We start from the raw sequence: 25,180 nt of genomic DNA on the forward strand, positions 1-25,180 counted from the left end.
CAGATTTGTCAATGAAATGAGAAGCAACAGAGCGCTGGAGCCTGTTGTATTCTAGAAGGTGAGTGGGAAAGGGCAAAAGAGAAATGTAAACAAAGAAAAGCCGATAACCAGATTTGTGCATGTCGCAATGATTGAAAGTGCAAGCTGATTTGAAGAACGTGTTTGCGTTCCTCACAAATCCATCGACATTATACAGTGAAATGATATAATAAAGAAACCACCATTCATTAAGGCAATATACAGTGGTCCCACAATAATATAAACTTGAATTATGAGAGTCGTGAACAATCCGCCTCACATGAGTTTTCTAAGAAAATATCGCCATATTAGGTACAAGAGAGATAGTTGCTGTTATTCCTGGAGAAGTGGAATGTCGGTAGTTGCTAAAAGACACATGCTGCTATATTTGATTGACAAAGTATGAATTGCGAAACAAACAGAGATTGGTTTACTGGAGGTGGAAGGAGAAAAATCTTCGTCATGGGTATGTAATGTCATCAAAGAAAGAGGAAAAGAGGATGTCACTTCCGTTACAAACTGGTCTTCATTACTTTGAAAACATTATATAACGGATGCTACACACGCATACCTACACATACATACATAAATATGTCCGCACACCTCGCATTGCCACAATTTACTTCCTCTCCAAAATCCACAAACTTAACAACCCTGGCCGTACCATCCTCTCCGGTGGCATCTGCCCCACCGATCTCATCTCCAGATATCTTGATCGTGTCCATGTCCCCCCCTGGCTTCCCTACACTCTCACATCCATGACACCAACCATGCTTTTTGTTTGTTCAACTCTTTCTCCTTCCCACCTGACCCCTCTAAACTTCTCTTCACTCTTGACATCAAGAGTATATACACAGTGATCCCTCACCACGAGGGGCTGCGTGCACTCCGGCATATCATATCATTGACCTTCGACCCAGTACCCAATCTAACACGTCCATAATCCTTCGTCTGGCCAAACTCATCCTCTCATTTAACAGTTTCTCATTCGCGGCTGAGTTTTACCAGCAGGTATCGCTGTTCGTTGGCTACGTTGAGGCCCAAATATTCCCCAGTTTCCCTGGTCCCATTCCTGAACTATGTGGTCGTTATATTGACGAATGTATCAGTGCGATCTCACTCTCCCGCGAAAAGTTAAACTCTTTCTTCTCTTTTGTCAAGTCTTTCCATCCTGCCCTACACTTCTCCTGCACTATTTCCGACACCTCAGTCGCATTTCTCGACATTTCGGTCAGCATTCATCACTCCACTCTCACCACTTCCATCCACTACAAACACACAGACTCACACTCATACCTCAACTTCTCCTCCAACCCCAAACACACAAAGCTCTCCATCCCCTATTCCCAATTCCTCCGTCTACGCTGGCTTTGCAGTGACAACCATCTCTTTTAGACTCAGTCTCAAATCATGGCTCGCCACTTCAGGCTACATAGATTTCTCCTCACCACTATCCACACAGCCCTTGCCTGATCACGTTCCGTACACCGTACATCTTCTCTCTCCCTCAGCACCAGACCCGCCGACACCCGTCCCCCGTTTCACCTCACCTACCACCTGACCACCTTATCTCTCCAACGCACCATTCTCCGAACCTTCGGCGACTACAGTCCGCCCCCTCCACTTCGCAAATATTCTCTAACTGACCCATCCTTCTAACGAACCCACAACGTACGAGACCTCTTGGACCACAGATTCTTCCCTCACCCAACCTCCCAACCCGGCTCGTTTTCCTGCTTCCCCCACGCAGCCGCACTTGCCCTTACCTCTCCAACACATCCCTCCTCACTGACACCCATCGCCGACCCTATTATATCACTGACTCCTACACCTGCACGTCTAGCAACATCATCTACTGCATCACCTACTCTCTCTATCCTTCTCTATACATCGGTCAAACGGGACGGCGATGGCTGACCGGTTTGCGGAACGCTTCGGAGACATCCGATTCGGCAATGACACCCGGTCTAGCGCCATTTCGCCCTACCAGTCACTCTTTACAAAATATGTCTGTGTTTAAATTGTCCTTGCACAAGGTCCATCCGGTCTCCTGTCTTCATCGTGAGCAGCAGAGATAAATATTCTCTCTTCGTTCCTTTGCGCCACATGGGCTCAAATCTCCTTCCCTCTTCATCTAACCCTCCTCCTCTCTCCTCAATTTCTCTCTCACCTACTTCCTCCCACTCACACCTTCGTTTTGGGATCCCCACTAATTTGTTATCTCCCCTTCTTCCTTGCCCACCTGTGTGACCCATCTTTCCGGCATTCGCCATAATAGATAGATAGCCACTAAACAGTTTTCTACTTTCTCTCCCTGTTTATATCTGTGTTCCTCTCTGTCGAAGAGCGTAAGCTCGAAACGTAAAAGACTTTCTCCCTTCCCTAGCGTTAAACTAATACATCTCTTTGTTGTCTGCACGCCTGACTTCTTTGTTTTTTTTTGTAAATTCTCACTATATATATATATATATATTATATATATATATATATATATGTATATACGTATATGTGTATGCATGTATGTGTATATATATATATATATATATATATATATATGTGCATATATGTAAATGTATGTATATATGTGTGGGCGTATGTGTTTGTGTGCGCGTGTGTACGCAAACGCATATACACACAGACATTGAACGGAATGATATATTGAAGCAAGTTAAATTTGCACAGACAGATTATCATAAACCTTATTATGAAATATAGCGTCAAAAATATATTTAGAATGATATCAGATAGAAACAGTTTTATTCTAAGCGCCAGTGATTTTGTGTGAAATATAACTAGTAATATATAACATGGACCAATGCGTTCCAATATATCCAGACGTAAAATATGATATATACACTCCTTTGCATACCTGGAAAGTACTTATTTTCCAATAACTATGAAATTACAATTCCTTCTGAGTAGTGAATGCAATATATCAAATTCACACACATTCACACACAACCACAGGCACACATAAACACTCACTCACACACACAAACACACACACACATATCTGCATATATATACATTTGTAAGCTATTATACAATCTTAGTTTAATAGTTTACCTCCCTCTCATGATTTCATATGTGCTTACATATATTTACTTCGTTCAGCTGAATATTTCTCTTGATATATATATATATAATCCTGATACGCCCTTATATATGTGCGTGAAAGTTTGTTTGTATGTGTGTGTGTGTTAGTGAAGTTCAAGCACGAATAAGAATGACGAGGTTTGAGATGTATGTTAATGGCACCCCACCTGACAAGTGAAAGTTTGAAAGCGAATAGCGTATTAGTTCCACAACCTAAACTTACTTTATGTGAAGTGAAAACACAATGCATTATCAGAAATATCGCAAAACATCTGCTCTTACATTCTTGCACCTTCGCCTATCTGAGGCGGTGATTAGAATGTTTTCAGTTAACGCTATGATGAAATGCTAAACTATGAAATGGACATTGAAGTATTTGTCCCCTCAACGATCTAGCTCAGGTCTGTGACATTAGATGCCGTATGTCAACTTCCATATATATGATTATGAGGAACCGCACATGCTTCTTCATGCAAAATGAAAACCATGAATTAAGATACTCTTATACTCTTTTACTTGTTTCAGTCATTTGACTGCGGCCATGCTGGAGCACCGCCTTAAGATGTAATATAAGCCTAAATTTATACGATGGATCTATCTACGAATTCTCGATCTGCGACATTAGAACTGTACCATGGGCTATTTGACATTTGTGCGGTGAAAATTTTGACAAAGCATGAATGAAATAAATTTAAAATGAAATAATGTATTTTTAAATAGCTTTTCAACATTTTACATATAGATTTATATGTATGTATGTGTATATATGAGTGTGTAAATCTTTTTTTTTTTTAATACATATTTTTGCCTGCATTTACGAATATGTATATGCGTGCATATCTGGTCGCTTATCAACGCTACTGGTAATTTTTAACCCAGTATTATTTGTTGCATAGTCTAAATGTGACCGACTACACGAGCAATTTCACCAACCTTGCTTATTGAAGGATATCATTTTGGATACACCTATGGAAATATCCTTGAACATTATACAAATGATGCTTGTTGCTGTCAGTCTAGATAAGTGCTGACAGACAATTCATCAACGCATATAATCGTATTGGGGGGGGGCTGTTATCGGGGTCCTTTAGTAAGCATCTAAACCCTCCCTGGAATGTGGCGTTCTTAAGAGATTATATCTATTGCGGCTGAAGTCTTCGCGTAGTTAGACTACATTAAAGTAGACGTCTCTCAACATAACGTTCTGAATAAAGGGCGTTATATTGCGTCCTACGTTCTGTTGCCACCAACCCCACGTCCATTCAATCCTTCGTAACTCTTAATTTTCTCTGGAAATTTCAACTATATTGTATCACACAGGAATATATAACAAAATTTAAAATTATATATAGCATAATTATAGCTATTAAAAGTATGGTTGAAAGTATTTTCCTATCCTTAATTTGTAATAAATTAATTATGGATATGCAAACAACACACGAAATTCCACTGTGTAAGAAGTGGGTTACCCAAAAGAAAGCGGGATTTTGCGATAGTAATTATTTCACTTAGACACGTTTACACTTTTTATCGCCTTCAAAATATCCTCCATTTGAAGCAATGTGTCAGTCCAGACGCATTTTCCACTGCCTGAAGCTGTCCTTGAACTGTTGCGAAGTCATTACGTTTAACGCTTTCTTTAATCATTCTTTCGTTTGGAGCAGAGAAAAAAAAGGTCGAGGGAGTAATATCGGATGGATTTGGAGGGTGGGTAAGCAGGCTCAAGCCACTTTTGGTCAAAAACTCTCACACGCAAGGCAGTGTGCGCTGGCGCATTGTCGTGTTGAAAACACTATTTCCACTTTGTCACAGATCGTCACATGTTCTACTCACCGCGTATTGCAAACGCTTTAGAGCTGGCAGTTTGACATGGAGGAACAAATATTGTGAGTACAATTCTTTTTCCATAGATAAAACAAACCAGCATCGTCATGACATTGGACTTCACTTGACGCGCTCTTCGGGACCGTGGTAATATTGAATGCTTTCACTGACTTGATTGCTCTTTCGTTTCTGGGTCAATATCCTGATGAACTTATAACTGTTCTTTTAGTTCACGACACACATCCAGTCGTGATTGCTTTTAATTTACCTTGAGTAAGCGAGACACAAATTTTGTTGCAAATCTTTTCATTCGCTATTCCTGGATCGAAATCATTGGCAGGGACTCCAGAACAGACACGTCATATCTACAAGTTCGTGAATTCACCAGCGATGGTCCACCAAGATCAGCTCATAAATTTTCGTGATGTTTCCATGAGTTCGGGAGGAGGTCGACGATTGTCCTGAAGGATGTTGGACTTCAAGCGGTAAGTGACCATTCCTAAAACATTAAAACCGCTCGTAAACTTGTGATTTTCGAATGGCAGCGTCCCTGTCAGCGATTTGAAGCATGATATTTGTTTCGGCAACCGTTTTCGCCAGCAGAAAGCAGTCTTTCACAGACGAACGCTGTTCTTTCGTTTCAGCCATCGCAAAAATTCGACGAACAGTGGTGAAGCATTGCAAAACAAAGACGCAACAAGTGGCACTTGGACTACACTCGACGATACCGGGTGATAGGCTTATGCCAGAGGGTCATGTCGGTGTATATATGTATGTAAATGTATGTATGATGTATGAATATGTATATGTACCCACATATTCATACATACAAACTCATATACATATATACATATGAATGCATGTATGTTTGCATGTATGTCTCTACATATATGTGTGTAGAAGCATTTGCGGAAGAATATTCACATGCATATGCACATGTAGTGAGAGAAGCACAGGGAGTGAGGGAGCGACAGACAAAAAGAGCAACAGAGAGACAAAAGAGAGACAATAAACGCAGATAAATATAATTAGCGGTATATGGAATCGAACCCTGTTTTTTTTTCATTCACTCTTGAAACCAACACTTATGTCTGCATACGTTTGTAAATCTCTATTCTCGGCGGTAAAGATGTTTTTGGTTTTGAAGTCTTGCGTGCTATGTTACTTTTATAAATTTCGTGTCAGGGATGGCCCATGCTTTCTATTTTATTATACATTATAGGAACTAGATGCGTTGTTCGATACGTTAGCAAGTCCTGCCTAGTAAATTCAGATTAATGGAGCACGCACAAATATTTCAGATGTGCATAGAAATATGTGTATATAATTGTATGTATGCTTATCTGTAAGTACACACACACACAGACACACACACATACACACACACACACACATACATACACACACATATGTGTAAAGAGAAAGAAAGAGGAGACAAGGAGACAGACACGCAGAGACAAAGATAAAGAATGAGAGCGCTGCGCTGCGAATATTTATATATGTTTAGGCTGCATTAATGATCATCACTGAGATGTTTGGAGAAAGTCAGTTCCGATTCTAGAATATATAAACAATTTTCGCTTCGATATCTTTAATTCCGCTCTGATAAATCCCAGGCATATATTGCTATATGTTTTATATATTATTGATATCTATCTATTCAAGGAAACCGACGTCTATATACACTTTCAGTTATTACTTAGAGCTTAGTTCTTAGGTAGTTCCACTATATGTGGAACATTCTTATCATTGAGACAATAAGTGGTTTTAAAATTCTAAATTATGTTTATGCCTACTGCCAGTTTCAGGATTCTAGTTTTTAAAACTGCTGCTCAAGAAAATAAATAATTTCTTTATGGGTACATTACGTACCATATATTCTGAATCAAAGTTAATCGTCGAGGCGTCTGGAAATTTTTTTGTTGAATATTCAAAAACAAAAAAGAAAACCTATACATCTCTTTTCTTTTACTTTTTTCAGTTATTTCGTGGTGACCATGCTGGGGCACTGCCTTAAAGGGAGCCTTTTTTTATTTTTAAAGGTGACGTTAACATACCATCACCAGTTGTGAAACTTGTGGACATACCAAAGACACACACACACACACACACACGCGCGCTCACACACACATTTATGCATGAATTTACACGACGGGCTTCTTTGAATTTTCCTCTAACAAATCTATTCACAACAATTTGGACGACGCGAATTTATAGTAGAAGATACCTTCCCGAGATGCCAGGCAGTGAGATTGAACCCAGAACCACGTGGTTCAAAGCATAATTCTTACCACAGAGCAACGCTTGGTGTATTTTTGATTTGGGTTTCATAGCATTTATACATTTGTTAATCATATTAATATGTCAATTAAATACTTCTTATTCCCATATCAGATGCATGCGTTGTTGATATATGTGTGTGTGTGTGTGTGTGTGTGCGTGTGCTTGCGTATGTATGTGTGTGTGTGTGTGTGTGTGGTGTGTGTGTGTGTGTGTGTAAAGCGTGATTTGATCATATGAGCAAGCAATTATTGATCACCCATTCATATGCGGCACGAATAACGATGCTAATAATAACGAATTTATTTTATGTATTATTGATATTTTTCTATTTGCATATTGAATGCATATATTGTTTTGTACATATCTATTGTAAATCTCGTGGCTTGAAATTTTGGAATTTATGTCAGTTCAGAAAATTATGTGCAATTACAAAAAAAACAATGAACTATATAATAAATATACAATAGTCTTTATTAATGATAGCTAGTAAAATAGTGAAAGTGAAATTATTTAGTGCTAACCTTTAAGATTATTTACTTACTGGTCTCATTTGTAATTAGATACTAAATTTTTCTCTAGAATACGACATCGCCGTGTTCAGTTCAACTGACTTAGAGCAATATTGTAATATTGTTTCCTTAATTAATCTATTTAACTTTGCAGATATTGATATACTCCAGCAGTCTACTATTTTGCCATTGTTTCTAATTCAATACAAGCACTGCTATTGTCTGTTAGATGGAAATGCATTTATCGTAAATAATGCTACGGCATCATCGACCGCATACACATTGCATAAGTATTTGAAATATAAATTGTTGACGATGTTGGATATGTCGAACATATTGCCTTTTCTACAAAACATACTTAAACATGTTATACCAAAATAGAAATATGTTAATCTAGAGCTTAACACAATATTGCATGTCTTTCTATGGCATAGTAATTTATATTGCCCGATATTCTATCATTAATAGCTTTTACTGAAAATAGCTGAAATATTCTTGATCAAGTATATTGTATATTGTCCTTGTATTTCCTATTGGCTTTTAACAATATTTATTGATTATTGCATTTATTAAACTCTGAATGTATATATCTGTTCCTTTGTGCCAGTTTCTATAATGTAGGTTACTAAAAATAATCACCTGAGCAAACATGCCCAACTAATTTCTCAATAATTGTTAGTTGTTAATATTGTCCAGTCAGTAATAAGCCATATGCCTGATCAATTCCAATGAAATCTATGTGTCATCATTGCGTTCGCCCAATAGCCTTGTGTAAATTGATATACGAACGTGCCAGACACCGGCGTATATATTCACATTGACTTTTCTTTATGAAAATGTATTTTGCAAACGAAGTATGTCGAAATATCTATTGATCGGTCGGCAGTACCATTGGCAATTCTAGTTTTTATATTTTTCCTTACTCTCAGATTTATAGCCGACCGTCTACACCAGTCTAACTAGTACATCATAATAACAATGTTGGAGAGAAAATTCATGACTGAAAAATACATCAATCATAATCAGTGCAGAAACTACATTTATATTTAAAGCAATTATACTCGTCCGCTATTTATATTATTGTCATGGGAGTATATTTCCAGACAGTAATGCCGAAGGGACATAGTGTCAAATATCAATGGATCTATCGCTTTGCTTTCATTGCAGAGGAATATCATAAGAAAAATATGAATGATGGGCAGTGACAGATTAAACTATAAAATATAGAGTCGTAACTTTTAGTAAAATGTTTAATAAACAGATATGATGTTATTTAACATTAGTATTATACTCCACCATCATCAAATTAAGCCTCAATTTTTTTTCGAATAAAAAGACTCTCTTATCCCATTCCAGATACATCCCAGATGCGATGTTTATTTCCCCCGAAAAATCGAAGTGCTTCAGCTGTGATACTTGATGACAGACCAATAACCAGTAGCATGATATTATGCTCCAGTGTATAAGTAAATCAGGGATGAATCGAAATATATAACCAGGTTCGGCCGACTAGATATTCAATCATTTGAATTAGTATCATGTAATGGATATTGCCCAGATCACAGCAAACTATCATATTTGAATGGCATTTGCTAAAAGGATAATTGGAAGGTGTATTTGATGAACAAGTATACATGTAACAAAGAAGGCTAATATAGTCTTATTACTAGATTATTTTCAAGGATTATCCAACTACATGCCTAAAACTTACCTTAGCAAATTAATTACAAAAAAACTTTCAGTAAACGATGTGTATTTCTCACACAATAATTACTAAATTACATATCACCCATATTTATTCTCTTTTAGTCTCTGGTCATTATCCTCAAACAAATGGATAATCGAAAGCAAATTCCTTTCCATGAATCTAAGTGGAGTGATGGATATAATTTCTCTAACGAAGAGCGAGTACTACTATTCGTGGAACTTACCAGAACTGACAATGAAGTAAAACAACTTGACGTAATTACACAACGGAACAAACGAATCATGGGATTTATTATTAATATATGGTCTAATATTCGGAACTATCTACGTATGTTACTCATCAAGTTAAAAAATCTTATAATGCCATGTCACTTCTGATTTTCGGTTGCAGTGCCACCATAACAACACAATACAAACTATCATTCCACGTCTTTTTGCTTCTGCAATTGCTTTTGGGTCCAAATATTGTCCGATGATATCTACCAATAAATATTCACTCAAAATGAATGCGATGAATGTGATTTCACACGCGCAGGCTCTTCATGCTTACTTAATCTCAACAAACCGAGTGATATATAAATATATAAATTTAACATTATCTTTATACAACTCTCCACAATTATGAACGAAATATAGAATATAAAAATACAGTGCAGTGTGGTATTAACCTGTAGGTCGTCTTTATTACACATAAGAAAGAGAACATGATTAACGTACATATCCACCAGTGAAGTCAATCGAGGTTTGATACCATGCTTGTTAGAAGGAGCGCTGTAGATTGTTTTTCAAAGTAAAACTTGTAATGGATTAATTTCATAGAACACATCCGATCCAATACATAGAAATCGGATAAAGCACACAGGCGTTCAACTTGGATATTATTCTATGTCGGCATGATTTTTATGTCAACAGTGTATTTTACTATCTCAAGGGCAGCATTATTTATTCCACTGACGTACTCAAAGTGTGTGATGTAATACTATGCGTTAATCACTAGACCGAACGTGATAAAGGAGGCTTAGCAACAGATGATGCTCCCGATTACCATTTCCTGTTTTATCTCTGAATGAAAGAATGTAAACAGAAATATATGTTATTGTAAATACGATGACAATAAATTCTATTGAACTTAATTGAATCGAATCGAATGTGTAATGAAATGCTTTACACAATAAATGTTCCTGAAGCAGATTTGAAATAATGACCTACTCTCTCACCCAATCAGCGTTTTTGTTTATGCTGGTTAATGAAGTTATAGATAGGAATATGGCCTTTTGTAACACATTCTTCGTGTTATACAGACAAGATTAATGTCAGTCACGAACTCGCTACATTTCCTGTTCAGCAATTTCTAACAATAGGATTTTTAGTTTGGTGGATGGTTTTAGCATTCACACTTCAACAAACTCACACGCACAGAAGCACGCACAGGTAAAAAGAATCACAAACACAGAAGAGCTAATGTAACAACAAGACTAAAACTTAAAGCTGGTATGATATTCTCTATATTACTACAAGTAACACTGTCAAAACCTCAACATAATTGATACGAAATATAACCATTCAGTATTAGTTACATTAATAGACTTAAATCTTTGATGATTTTAGCAAGTACAACGACACACTTTAACGCATTCACCAAAATTCTGTTATTAAATACACGTCTTTGACATTTCACTAGTATCAATATCATAGATTTGCAAGCGTAAAAGAAAATATGAACCGAGGGCGTTATTAATTTCTATAGATCAATCAATCTCTTATAAAAACAGAAGATAATAATTTGAATATTCCTTTTAATTTTTTTCCCATTTACATGGTAAAGACCTGCGTTCTTTAAGCTATAAGAGAGAATGAAGAGAGCTATAAGAGAGAATCGTAAACTTTTCATCATCCTCATCATCACCATCATCCTCATGATCATCATGATCATGATCATGATCATCATCATATATAAGTAATTATATGCACACACAGACACACATACATATTATACACAAAAATGTATTTCTGTGGATATAGATATGTGCGTGTGTATTTGTGTGATTGTGTGTGTGGTGGGGGGGACGGATGGTTATATGTGTAAACATATATATAATATATATATATATATATTACTGTGCTGATGAGAAAAATGATCAGAATAGAAGTGCTATTCTTGCATTTTTCATATCTATCTAATTTCGAAACGCGTGCACAGTTAATCTAATGTCGGGTGAATTTCGTTGTTTTCTTTCTCTGCCTACGTGATATTATTTGGAGCATATATTGCCTGGGAGTTGTTTCTCACAGTAGAATAAATAGCTAGATTTTTGGCTGCTATTTCTAAAGTTTGGTGTGTGGTGAAAGCAAATTTTTTTGCCTATCACTTATTATAAAAAATATTGTTTAAATTTACCGATAGCTGAAACTGGAAAAATCAAAATCAAAAATCAAAAACGGTCTTTTACATACCGAATCACTACTTGGTGGAATTATTAATTATTAATTAATTAATTAATTAATTTTACCTTTATTATTATTATTATTATTATATTATTATAATATATATATATATATATATATATATATATATATATATATATATATATATGTATATATATATATATATATATATATATATATATATATATATATATATATATATATATATATATATATATATATATATATATATATATATATATTTGCTCTTATATGTAACTACAATACCATTTATTTAGATTTTGTTATTTACTTCCTTACACATATCCGGCGGATTATCTTTCGTAGTAGTAATGCTTTCCTCCACATGTATGATTACATAATTTTCACTTCATATTCAAGGCACCCTTAAGGTATTACTTAAGCTCTTGTAGCAAAAAAAAAAAATGCTGGGATCAAATGAATTTCATACTTACAATATTATTATTATTATTATTATTATTCAGTAGTATATTTTTATAGCGTGCTTTCACTTCACTACCCAGTGCAGCTCTGTGTGCAATGGGTATGTGCTGTGATTTGTTGTGATGCTCTGATGGTTACTGTATGGAATGTGTTCTGCGTAGGATGTGTGCAATGCCTAGTAGTGCAATTTTCTGTATGTTATTTGTGTTTGTAGGTCCTGGTGTTTTTGTTATGTATTTGTCTGTTTATTTTATGATTATTATTATTACTATTATTATCATCATCATCATCATCATCATTATTATTATTATTATTATTATTATTATTATTATATTATTATTATTATCAATATTATTATTATTATTATTATAAGGCAGTAACCTGGCAGTACCCCGGGCGAAATACTTAGAGGTATTTCATCAGTCGCTACGTCCTTAGTTTAAATTCCTCCGCAGTCGACTTTATGTTTGATCCTTTCGGGGTCGACAAATTCAGTACTTCTGATTATCTCCCATGGAAGCACGCTTTTGGTTTCCATGTAAGCTATCGTGACATTGCTGTTTCCAAAGTTTTATTAGCGTTTCTGTGCTATTAATTTTACTCGCGTCTCTTAGTAGAGACTGGCGCATAATAAAATCAATTTGCATAAACAAACGGCAGCGAAACCGTTTAGAAATTAAATAACACTAACATATTATTAACACTAACATAGGCGCAGGAGTGGCTGTGTGGTAAGTAGCTTGCTAACCAGCCACATGGTTCCAGGTTCAGTCCCACTGCGTGGCATGTTGGGCAAGTGTCTTCTGTTATAGCCCCGGGCCGACCAATGCCTTGTGAGTGGATTTAGTAGACGGAAACTGAAAAAAGCCTGTCGTATATATGTATATATATATATATGTATGTGTGTGTGTTTGTGGGTCTGTGTTTGTTCCCCTAGCATTGCTTGACAACTGATGCTGGTGTGTTTATGTCCCCGTCACTTAGCGGTTCGGCAAAAAGAGACCGATAGAATAAGTACTGGGCTTACAAAGAATAAGTCCCGAGGTCGATTTGCTCGACTAAAGGCGGTGCTCCAGCATGGCCGCAGTCAAATGACTGAAACAAGTAAAAGAAAAAAAAAGAAAAAAAGATATCCATAAGCAATAATAAATTTAATTTACCCTCGACAATTTTTAGTTTTACTAATTTTGAATATATTGCTGCTGTTTAAAACCTCTTACTTATTTGACACTTTCATGTCTAACTCTGCCTTGAAAAAGCTCTACGTCTTGGACTCACATTCATTGTGCGCAACGATGTTGTTAAAACTCCGTTAACAGCACCGTATACAGGTCCTTTCCATTTTCTTTCACGCCCGGATAAATTTTTCGTTATATACCTTAATGGTCGTAAAGAGATTATATCAGTGGATAGACTAAAAAAAGGCCTTCGTAGAGAGAGCTGTCCCTATTCCCACTGCAGACGACACACATAGTATTACAAGCATGGCTAGCACACCCACCTTCACATCCAATAAATATTATTACGATCAATTCCTTACTGGACACGGTTTCTGGATTATTTTACCACTTTTTTACTTAATTTTTGAGAACGGTCGGATTCATTTTTAGTATTTTCGTTTGTGAGAGCAGTCAAGATTATTTCAGATATTCTCATTTTAAAAACCATCTCCGGCTAATCATTGAAGAGACGCTGGGGTTTGCGCTCTCATCATCGTTATTATTATTATCATCATTATCCTCATCATCATTACCATCATCATCATTATCACCATACTCATTATTACTTTGGTTTTGTACATCTTAATAGATTAGATATTAAACGGTCTGGACATTTCGGTTTGGGAGAAGTCAACAACAGTTTGACAAATGTCCCTTACTGCTTTCTCTCCTGCGGCTCTAATAGGCAAGACTTCCTTTAACATATTTCCTGTGCCAAGAGGGGCTGTCTTTTTGATGACTTGTAACCTTGCATGAATTCCGACGTTAATTACACAGCCCTTAAAACTGTCCAATATATATTCCAATGCACCGATTCCCGCTTGACTCACAAGAACGTTTATCATTCTCTACAACTTTCCAACGAAATATGAAATGATTATTATTATCAGTATTAGTGCAACAAACTAATGGAGATTCTAAACAATCTGCAAAAAGCATTTCGTCGAGTTCTTGGGTGGAAATAACAGAAGAAACTCTCTCCTAGAATTGATAAGTTTGTATCAAAAGTTGAAACCATTACTATTATTGCTATTACTGAGTTGCATATTATCTATATTAATGTTGTGAGCTGGCTGAATTTTTAGCGCATTGCAGAAATTCTATAGCAGTAGTTCTATAAGATCTTTAAATTCTGGGATAAAATTCCGTTCATAATGACTTTATCTGTCATCCATAAGGGATCTCTAAAATGAAGTACCTGTGAAGTAATAGGCTGATTCCTATCGATAAACATCTTTCTCTCAAACACTGCTGGCCCTGTGCCTAAGTCTGAAAGATTATTAAACCGTCGTTGTAGCAAAATCTTGAACACGGCGTAACATTTTGTTTCCTACAGCTCTTTATTTTATGGTTTACAATTCCGTTGATGATGACTTTGCCTTTCAACCAATGGAGGTTGATCAAATAAAGCAAAAGTTGCAAGTAGTGACTTCAACATAATCACCCTACCTTCTCGCCTCAAAATTGCAGACTTTGCGCGAAAATTAGTAGCAATTGATTTATGCTATATATAGTTATAGAAACACAAACAAGCACAACAAAACACACAACACTCACACATGTACATCTACACATGCACACAAACGAACAAACGTACACATATACATATACATACAAACGAACAAACACGCAAACTTTGTCGAATACGTATATCTTGCGAAATAGCGTTAAATGTTCCAAAATTTGTGTTGTAAGCATTCTTCCTCATCCGTCTAATTCTATGTTGTATGCTTTAAATCCGAGTCCCTAGTGACAGGAAAACTTCCTCGACTAACGTAACATTAATCTCCATGCCTAATAAAAATGCAGTTTGAATTAAACTGAGCGATTTATTGGAGTAAGAAATTACATGCCAACTGTAATGGCCAGTATATTTTAGCGTAACAGGTTTTAGACTATGACTTTAGTTAACGCTTTTAAATATTGTTTGCTAAATTTACATATCTGAATTTCGATATGATATTAGGTGTCAGTTCAATCATGAAAGCAGAGAGAACATTGTGTAATTAATGAATAATCAATCAAGTTAAACATTTCATTTCACGTAATATCAATGCATTAAAATATTGGCAGATGTATTCCGACCAATAGTGTATTGTAACCCATTCTATCAGAAACTTACCAATAATAACTGGATTTAATATCAATGGTGTAACTATATGATAACATCTATCGCGTGTGAAATATTAGATATAACATTATTATTTCAGTATGTTCCTTTATATAACAAAACGAGACCTTTTTGAGAAAATTTAATATTATTAACTTCGATACAATAACTATTGATGAATTCGGACAAACGTATCAGGAAATATATATTATGAATGAACGTATACTGATATAGATATACGCGAAAATTAATGTTGAAATATAGTTCCATTAACACTTGCGTTCTCCTTGTATTGTACATATCTCTTTGATATGCAAACCTAAGTATTATATGACAATCTACAGAGCTAGATAATGTATCAGATTATAAGTAAATATTATTTCTTCTCTTTTTTCATATATCGATATACTGGCTACCTTCATATTGGCCTGAATATACCGCTATATTAATTTCTAGCTGTGTTCACGTGTATTATCCTTGCTGTATGATTGTTAAGGCATTAATTATGCTAACAGTCGTATTATTTCGTAAACTCATCGAAGGAGAAATATTAAAGTGCATTCATGCGCTGCAAATTTTGTTATGAATCCTCAGAAGAATAGAATAAGCGTAAACGAAAGGGCTTAACATTGTATGAATTAAAGCGGAATAATACTAGAATTAGATTAAACTTAAGATATATTTTCCAATAGGAAACATCAAACTAAGACAAAGTAAATTATCTTCGAAGATTAATTTAATTTTTTTTTCTGAGAATCTTTGATTCTCTGAAAGATGATGAGGTCTCATCGTTTTCAGGAAGATGATAATATGATACAAGTGATATAAATTTTCGCCAACACATCCTACTTATATTCACGTCATATTTACAATTATAGAGGAAACTGTTTTCCTTTTAATTTAGAGTGGTATTTCATTTATATAAAAGTGTGTTCAGAAAATTAAAGAAATATGATTAGAATTATGTGAAGTGGAAAAATTTCTAATAAGTTTTACATCAAAATAAGTATTACTAACAATTTTCTTTTTGTAATGTATAGCTAATGTTTATGCAGACAGAGAAGACTGCGACCTTCTGAGAAATTTCTCTCTGTCTCTGTCTGATTCTTTATCTTTATATATATGTATATATATATATATATATATATATATATATATATATATATATATATATATATGAGTATGTGTGTATGTGAAAGAGAGTGCATGTGTGCGTGTATATATATATATATATATATATATATATATATAGTATGAATTTTATAGTAAGGTATATGGTAAACTTTGACAGCTCCTTATTTGGCGCCATTATACTTTGACAGTCTTTATTTTTTGTTAGACTGCTGACTCATCTATTTCTTTATTCTAACCCAATTTGCACTTTATAAGGTATTTATAAATCATTCTTTGCTATTTTTGTTTAGAGATGGATATGACGGAAATTCTTACAGTTTTGAAATATGAGTTCTTTCTTGCAAATACAGCATCACAGACAGCGCGGAATATTAATGGAGTAGTTAATTCTAATGTTATTACACAACAGACAGTATCAGAATTTTGTCCTGATAACTTGCCCCTCACAAATGAGCAACGCAATCGACCAGAATCAAAGGTGGATAGTGACGAACTGAAAGCCACCGTCGAGTCAGATCTATCTCAATGTGTACATGAATTATCGATGTCATTTGGTGGTTGCAAGCAAACAATATTGACTCACCTAGTTCAAATCGGTAAAATGAAAAGAGTTGGATAAATGGGTTCCAAATGACATCATTGAAAATCAGAAACAACAACGTTTGGAAGTCTGCATTATACTACTTTTTCGTCACAAAAATGAATCATTGTTTGCATCGAATTATAACATGTGATGACAAATGGGTTCTATACAACAACCGCAACCGTTCAGCACAGTGGTTGGACAAAGACGAGTCACGAAAGCACAGTCCAAAATGAAAAAAATCATCAAAAGAAGACGATGGTGTGAGTTTGGTTGTCTGGCGAATGTGTTATCCATTATTATTTCATTAAACTTGGCTCATCAATCATGGCCGCAGTATAGTGCAGCACACTATATAGTTACGGTCTTAATCATTATCGTTATACTTTATCACTAAGTTGCGGAATAATATCACACATTGCTGGATATTACGCGCTATAAATGCAAGTGTTGACGCAAACCATAAGTCACACACACACGTACACACACTCCCACGCACGGACCCCCATACAAACACAGAAACACAAGCACACACAAAACACAGTTACACATAGTAACACGCACCCCCACACAAGAAGACATACAGTTTAACCGGCAAATTGGAGTGAGGTTTCGGGAAATGGGCAGAATGATATGCGATCTCTTAAGAATCTATGTGATTTTATATGATATCGAGGACTGGAGAGCATTTCATCGTTCCTGGGCTGATAAACGAACGTAGTAATGCAGAGTGGTCGATTAGCGTTATTTTTGCGCTTTTCATTCGTGTTTTCTGATATGCTCCAGTGAGAATTCAAGTTAAAATCTCATCCTATATCATCCAAGCGGAGCCAAGAATGAAAACGTTGTTTTCACCATATTCGAGTCGATCATCAAAGAATTACCTGTTCTAAATTACTCACCATATTTATGGAAGGATTGCTATTGAACGAATGCGACCACACGAATTAGCTACGCAACAGTTTTAATCAGTTTAGTACAATAACAAATTGAACGATATCCTTTCGCTAATTAATATGATAATACGAAAATGTGTTTATATGCCGTTGCTACAACTAAAACTCGGAAATTTCATTGGCTTATCTATTGAATTAAACGTATACTTAATGATATATGTGCCAACTGTGGAATTGTAACTGCTTGAAGTAAAATGATAATCAATCGCTCATTTCCAAGGTCAAGTGTTAGTCTGTATGGATCAATAGTGATACGTTTCATGGATATATTAGTACTATTATCAAATGTTGCGAGAGCCTTATTGAAACACAACTCTGTAATATGATTATTTGTATGCACGATTTCCAGTGTGCATTAGAACAATCTAATGCTTATATCTAGTGTAAGAATGAAAATATATGTTTCATCGCATTTGTGCATGAACATACTGACTTGTTATAGTGCAAAATCTGTTAATATATATACATATATATATATATATATATATATATATATATATATATATATATATATATATCTGTGTATAATTCCTTTCTCTTCTCTGTTTGTCTATTTCTTTGTATGTATACCTACGTACATACATACATTCACATGCACGAACACACAAATACATACCATACATACACAAACACACAAGCTCATTTATTTAGAGAGAGGGTACGGTGTAGTGCTAAAGAAGATTGTTAGAACTTTTATTATCAATGAGATCTATTGATACCTAATGGCTTATTTTTGATAGTTGATAGAATTGTCTATGAACCTAAAGAGGTACAGTAATATAAGGATTACTCTTAAATATTTTATTTTGGAGTATTTTCTATTCATTCACCTAAAAATATATTCATTAAATATTTCATAAGCAATATTATTAGTTTGTTTTGTGGAGTACCCTATCAAAATTCATGTATATACTGAATATATTTTTAAAATCCATTTTCGAAAAAAATGTGAGTACTAACTAAATACTATTTCTTTAAAATTCTATAGAGCAACATTGAACTTTTTATGTAATTTCCTTAAAGCATTACATTACCCGATTTCAGAATTGATACATACAGCATTTCCCACTGAAAATTCTAACTTCAATCACATCTAACTACGTGCACATCAGCTTTCAAATTTATTGTGAAACGGGCTGGTTGAACACGTCAATATAATTAATTTATTGCTATAAAACAGAAAAGGGTTATGATTATATAACAGAGAACATTGGTTTATTTCCTTATTGAGAATCTACTTCAGAATTATAAAACAAAGGAAATAAATATACCTGTTCTACATACATTAATGGTGTAATATACTTGATTCAGCCTCACAATACAGAATCACGTAAATGAAGGAATCTACAATGCTAATGGATGCCCTATTTATCTAAACATAAACATAATTAGATATTGCCAGCTACTCCTTAAGCTGTCCAATCACAATTTTGAATTAATCTGCATTACACTCAAAGAATAAATGATATATTTCAAGGGGATAATATATATGAAAATAATGTCATATTTTCATAATTACATCTCTCGAATGTAATTCCTACTTACGTGACGTTATATTTCTTGTGTAGTGCAAAATCAGTCCTTATCAAATAGTCTATAATGGAAAGCGTTCATTTATATCTTTTCTGTGGGGGTGCAGGTTAACATTAACATGCTCTTTCGCTACAATCAATAGTAGATTGTACCAAACTGTAGACATCCATTGTAGGCTTGTCATACCTGTTTCGGTTTAACTATTAAATATAACATTCCCGGCTTCTATATAATTATCAATGCACATAAAAGATAACTTATATTAAGATATAATTTATATTAAGCATGTTATTTATCCACTCCATCTCTAAATTCCATGGTAAGGGCTTAATATTTCTATTATGCTTTGTAAAGTTCTTTTTCCGTTTCAAAGTACTAATTAAAAATAGTAATATTTACTGTGATAACGTGAATGGATTTGTTGAAATTGCACAGTAAATCGTAAGAAATACCGCTGTAATTACTGCTGATTCTTGAGGATGGCGGCAATTTACCACGGAAATATAAGGAAATAAAATAATTTTAGCAATACAAGAGTTTCCATTTATCAGCAACGGTTTGTTGCTGGAGAAAAGAAACCCCGAGAATCGGCTGTGGATACTAGAATTATAAAATATCAGCAAAAATATTGCTGTAATTATCGTTACCGGGTAGTTGCAATAGTTATTCCGATGTACCTTCACATAAATCTCTAACGTAGACAAAATACCTACTCCAAATACCTTGGTCATTTCAGTGGAATATAGTATCTCACTAGAAAACAAAATCATTCGTCAGGAAATTATACGTCTTCCTCTAAAACAGCAAATTGTCAAATTATAATCACTACTTTCAAAACAATCCTAAATTATATCGTTGGATTTTAGTGTTCGGGATAACGTTAGTGTGAAACTGCTGTCAATACATTTAACACGTAGGAATTCTTCATGATTGAGCTTTAGTTTAATAAGAGAGTGGCGTTCTATTTCAATACTTTTAAAGAAATATTATACTTCAATGTTATGATATATAATTCAACAGAGCACATGATTCTTCGAATTTGCAATATAGTAGGTTAATACACACTTGAATATATAAATGCAGGTCTTATCTAATCATTACTGACTATGCGAATAATATGAAAAGCGAATAATATGAAATATTCTGTTACAGATGGTCATAATCTAACGTAATATTTGCAACGTTAATGCAATTCTATCTCGTTAGTGACAAATAGTAATGGAACAACGGAACATATACGAGCAATAGGCTGTCGATAAAGGTGATGGACATCTAATTATATTCTGATGATGTCCATAGTGAGACTAGGCGTGAATAAATGGATTAACAATCGAAGTTCACGCTGATAGTAAACTGCGCTTTATAATTTAACTCCTATTTATTTTTATAAAAAAAATATCTTTCCGGCATTTTACTACTTGAAGCACTAATTATATTACAACAATTTTTTTAAAATTCGACATAAACTGTATATATAATATACCCGAAAAATAGAATGAAATCCATTTATTTAAAATGTTAATATACCCTATTTTGCAGAACGTTGTTATATATGGTTAAATATAAATATACAAACAAATACATGGCAGAAAATTATGTCCATTTGATCATAATATATTGCTTTCAAATTGTGGAATAGGTCAGTAGTTTCGATGGAAGGGGTATGCTGATTAGATAAACCCAGTCCTCAATTGACCCTTATTTAATCGATCCCGAAAGGATGAAAAGCCAAGTCGACCTCGGCAAAATTTGAACTCAGAACCTAAAGATTGACGAAATGCTGCTAAGTATTTCGCCCTGAGTGCTAACGATTATGCCATCTCAACGCCATTTTATGTACAGAGATTCCAATATTTTTGTATTAAAGTTATGTAGCATTAGTTTTATCTATTGTAATTTCCAGGAATACGTAGACTATTATAAAATAATCAGGAGCTCTCTCTACCCTAACTCAATCACTTTACCATACGAAAATATCTAGGCAGTGGTTTGTATTTATGATTATTTGTATGAGTATTTGTATATCAATTCAGGCATTTCAGAGATATTAGTTGACCACGTAAACACACTCAAATGGACATATGAAATATATACATAGTCAGGCACCAACAGCACATATGTACTAAATTGATATGTACACTAACTAATTTATCGGACTTCAATCCACACACCAACGCGCACACACCCGCACTTAAACACACACGTTTATGGTGACAGTTATTTGCACACATAAAGGATCCTGAAATGCACACATAAAAGACCAATCATTCTGATATTGACCTGTTTGAATGCTGAAAATTAAAAAAAAAACGATAACCAATTCCAAATGAAAACGTGAATTCTGTAAATGCCTCTGGTTTATGATAGAAACCTGGAAGATAAAATATTGCTTTATCAGAAGAAATCGTTTACAAACTAGCATATTCTGGATGATGAAATTATGCCAAGTACATGAATGGTATGTATGAATAATTTGACCGAGGCACGATATTTTCAAAGGATATGATGACGCAAGATGGCCGACTTAGATGTTCGAACACGGCTGTAAATCAAGGGAGCCTGCAACATTTCCGGCAATGACGTAACTATTTCTTGGATTTGGTATTAGGGAAGTTACATGTGATTAGGGATATATGAAAATATTTTCATTAATGGATTTTGTAAGTAGCAAGTGAATATATGACCAGAATAATGGAAATATGAGCCAGAACTTTCTGCATGCACTAATCGAATAATCCAGAATGAGCATTCACTATCATCTTTTATACCTATATTTAGGCAACACAGTCAGAAGTGAGATGAAATCTGAGCGCTTGATGTTGAATCTTGAAAACTGTCAACAAGAACCGAATATTTCCACAAGAGCAAAGATGTAGAATGATTCCTTGTCAACAATCATCACAATATTTGAATGTTGGATCATATACATTTAAAGACACGCATCCCAAGTTTGATGGCGAAGACCACGAGTCGATGAAGCATAGATAAGGCTGAGAGGAGCATGAACTTTAGAAGAGGTTCTCAGAAGGTATTTCACGACCGAAAACTGATGTCGAGACTAGAAGCTTTTATATCAAATTTCTAAGAAAAAGTAATTGTGAATATAAAAATACAAAATGTTATACTGGTGGACAGTATAATATGAGATAAAAAAATGTGATAGGATGTTTCTGACAACATTCCAGGATAATGGCTTTGGGCTAAGAGAAGTTATTGTGTACAAAAGCTGAAGCCAATTCTCAAGCAGGTGTAAATATAATTTTAAAGATTAATGAGAATAGAAAAAAAAAATGCAATTAGTATTCTGTATCTGCTTTACATTCCCCAGCTCTAATTATCGAAGGAATTTGATACGTGATTAAAAGCCTCAGTAGTACTCTTGTAAAACTTGACTTCACAATATCATAAAGAACAATCTTGTACAGAATACAATAGTTAAAACCCATCAAATGAACAGCAAGCATATGCAAAACATTCAAGAAGTGAAGCACGTAGATATTGCTTCTCATTACACCAGTCAAAGTATCACATAGCAGAGGGGGCTGAAAAGTTCGTATGCTGACTATGAAGGTGTGATGCTAGAGCTGCGAAATCTGGCATGCATTAATTTCAACAATTCGTATTACTAACAATTATTATTTTGTTCAGGTAAACTGACATCTCACTGTTCAAAGAAAATTTCTGAAGTAAGTGGTAGAGACTTTTCTAACGACTCCTCTTGAAAATGGACAAAATTTGGCACCCAGTTGTTATCACGTACCTGCAGCAAAAGGGTTTAGCCACCAAATATATTCATGCTGACATGGTTGCTACATAAATGGATGAGACTCCTGCTTGAGAAAAAGTTCAAAAGAGGACATCTAAGTTTAAAAGGAGAGGGAGAGAGTTGAAGACGACCTAAGTGCCATCACCAACGAAAACATTGATCGTTTTCACATGGAGATAAATTACAGACAATTGGCTATAAACCAGATAGCCAAAGTTATTAGATTAACCCATGTGTGAGTGGAGAATATTTTGCACAATGATCTCGGAGTAACGAAGGTGCCTTGCACGGTGGATTCCACGTCTTCTGACATATTTCAAAAGTGCACCAGGCTGATCATTTCAGAAAAAAATCTGACATTGTCTGAATACGACCCAGCAGGTGTCCTTGAATATTGCCCAGCCAGTGACGAGTGTTGTGTTCATCACTCTGATCCAGAGACATTGAGACTAAACATGCAGTGAAAACATCTCAGGTCACCTACTTACTCCAAAGCAGGTCAGGGAAGGTGATAGTTTCAGTCTATTAATTATCCTCAAAACGGCTACATCATAAATGGATTGTATTATGCTAATTTGTTGAGGCAACTATCAAGAACAAACGTCCAGATAACTAACGAAAGGTGTCTACTTTCATGAAGACCCTACTCTAGTACAAAAGTCCTTAATTTTATTGGCTGCTGTGCGTAATGAGCCTCCCTATTCCTCTGCTTTGGCCCCATCTGGCTATCAACTGTTTTCCAGCAGGAAAACACACTTATATGGAACTAATATTGCAGTGCTGAAAACGTCATATCTGAGGTTGAATGATTTTTGACAAACAAGAGGAAAGCCTTTTCACCAAATGGATTCAAACACTGCAAAACAGGTGGAAGTAATCTGTGAGCCGCATATGTTATTATGTTGAAAAAGAAACTTCATCCGGTCACGTCCCACAAAAGTATATTGGTCAGCGTATGAAATTCTCAGCCGACCCTTGTATTGTAGCTGGGGATCTTAGGAGTGAATACATGCTTATAACACCGAAATAAGCACCCTGGTTGTGGTAGATATTCGCCTATATGGCTGTTAGGCGGAGGTTCTGTTTGAGTCGTGTTTCTTTGTTTTTTTACTTTAGTTTATTTGTTTCCCGTGGATAAGATATCTCAAGAACCGCTAGATGGATTCGGATGTTTGACCGAGAGACTGGCACGAACTGATTAGATTTTGGGAGCAATCCGATACCGGACAAAGCTTCTGTATTATTTTCCTTGTTATTTTTTTACTTAATTTTTGAGAGCGGTCGGGTTCATTTTAATATTCTCGTTTGTGAGAGTAGTCGAGTTTATTTCAGATATTCTCATTTTAAAAATCATTTCTTGCTCATCGTTGAGTAGACGTTGGTGTTGTCTTGGACGAGGTTTGCGCTCTGTGAGTGCACTTGTTTATCACTTATTCAATAGCGTACGAAACTCAGAAGAAATTCATTCATTAATATTTGATATATGAATCAATACGTGAGGCAAATACAATCATTGGCAGATAAACGTGTGAGGGAGAGAAACTATCTGTAT

At 34.9% G+C, this 25,180-nt stretch overlaps 1 protein-coding gene and 1 long non-coding RNA gene across 5 annotated transcripts in view; one reads left to right on the top strand and one right to left on the bottom strand.

Annotated features, from left to right (window-relative positions):
- Positions 1-25,180, bottom strand: part of LOC115219228 — a 532,468-nt gene that overhangs the window by 252,253 nt on the left and 255,035 nt on the right. Inside the window, exon 3 of one of the 4 annotated variants that reach the window (XM_036507870.1) lies at positions 20,540-20,615. The exons of the other annotated variants lie outside the window; for them this stretch is intronic. The gene's annotated coding sequence lies outside the window, so the exon portion shown is untranslated. The remainder of the gene's footprint in view (positions 1-20,539; positions 20,616-25,180) is intronic. 4 annotated transcript variants of the gene reach the window in all.
- LOC118765644 overlaps positions 7,353-25,180 on the top strand; it is a 28,887-nt gene continuing 11,059 nt past the window's right edge. The window contains exons 1-2 of the long non-coding RNA XR_005001513.1: positions 7,353-7,379; positions 19,099-19,103. This is a non-coding gene — a long non-coding RNA (uncharacterized LOC118765644). The remainder of the gene's footprint in view (positions 7,380-19,098; positions 19,104-25,180) is intronic.

The sequence above is a fragment of the Octopus sinensis genome, linkage group LG1 (genome assembly GCF_006345805.1).
Source record: "Octopus sinensis linkage group LG1, ASM634580v1, whole genome shotgun sequence".
NCBI classification, from domain to species: domain Eukaryota; kingdom Metazoa; phylum Mollusca; class Cephalopoda; order Octopoda; family Octopodidae; genus Octopus; species Octopus sinensis.